Source organism: Aplysia californica, unplaced genomic scaffold (genome assembly GCF_000002075.1).
Source record: "Aplysia californica isolate F4 #8 unplaced genomic scaffold, AplCal3.0 scaffold00837, whole genome shotgun sequence".
In the NCBI taxonomy this organism is placed as follows: domain Eukaryota; kingdom Metazoa; phylum Mollusca; class Gastropoda; order Aplysiida; family Aplysiidae; genus Aplysia; species Aplysia californica.
Window position 1 is genome coordinate 14,210 of NW_004798107.1, and position 1,514 is coordinate 15,723.

A 1,514-nucleotide genomic window follows, 5' to 3' on the forward strand; every position below is an offset into this window, starting at 1 on the left:
CCTCGTACTAATTCATTACAGCGAAACATTTTACTTGTCCACATCTTTGATATAATTAACCACCGGAGTAAGATTGCCACTGTTACACAAAAGGGAAAAAAACAATTCAACAACAAATCGTTTTCTTATAATAAGTGAGACGAAAGCTTTATTTTACTACGCCCCCTTTGTCATTCCTTTCATTTCCTTTGTCAAGGAATTACAAGATGTGTTCCTTCGTTTTTACCATACTATTTATTTACTTAAACTTCGTGGTAATTTATTGAGGTAACAACATATGTTATGTGTCTACACTTGTAAGAGAACTGTGTATTTCATTTTATGTACCGTAACTCGAACATGAAAGAAAAATAATAGTTCGTTTCCTTTGATATTTATTTGGTTTATAATTGAGACGAAAGCGTTTAGTATCTTATTAGCCCCTAAGTAAGCTTCGTACATGCCCTTTTCTCATTCATACGACACAATAAATGACTTAGAACCTTTAGAAGAGCAGGCATTAATTTAGTATAGCTGTGTTGCTTTCTTCGTGGTATGACTTCTGCGATGAAGAATCCGTAGCTTTCTCCTTTTCCGTATTTCTGTGTGTTGATTCGATATCTGACTACCAGACATGGATGGTTGGCGGGTGGTCTGGTGTGGAGGGCTCCTTCTTTCCTATCAAACCTCTTATACCGTCCTTATATCCTTTTCTTTTCTTTGCATATTCCTCTGTTGTAACACATCTATTCATAGACCGGCCTTGTATGACCATTTTTATTTTTTTTTGGTAAGTGTTTTACGGCACCCGCAACTACACAAGGTTATATGAGCGCGCGGGACACACCTAATATTTTCATTTGATACGAAATTTTGAATTTTGCCCGGGTGGCGGCGAAGCCTACTCTCATACATTTTAGACCGCAAATGGATCTTTAAAGTGCGCAACTTGCGCACGGGCCTCCGAGATTTCTCGCCCTTGCCCGAGAAGGCTAGATGTGGATCTTTCCTACTAGAAGATCAGGGGCGTGGCAGAAAGACAGCAGTAAGAAGGAGCCAAGGAGTAGCAGTAGAAAGACTGCAGAAAGAGTCAGGAGCCCAGAGGAGGGGCAAAGGAGGTGAGGAGGTGCGGGCAGAAAGTGGAGACGAAAGCAGACGACAGAACATTGGAAGAGAGCAGGAAAGGATGTGAAAGGAGACAATTTTAGAGAAGGAAATGTTTCTGTAGGTACCCAGATTCGAACCCGGGACCTTTAAATGAGAGGCCAACACCTTAACCTCTAGGCCACGAGAGCCCCTGTGAACTATCTGAGTACAAGTCCCGTGAAACACCCACGTCCGTTCGTTCAAAGAGTTTGTCAAAGCAAGATATTGTCAATAAAATAATTGTGGGCGAGAAAAGGGGTCGCCTTAAACAGGTAGCTTTCTTGGCCAATATCATTACAATGTGAACTGCCAAAACAGTAAAATGAAAATTAATGTACACAGAGAAATAAGTGAGTACATGTATTTGCTCTTAAATGCAAGAGGGGGGA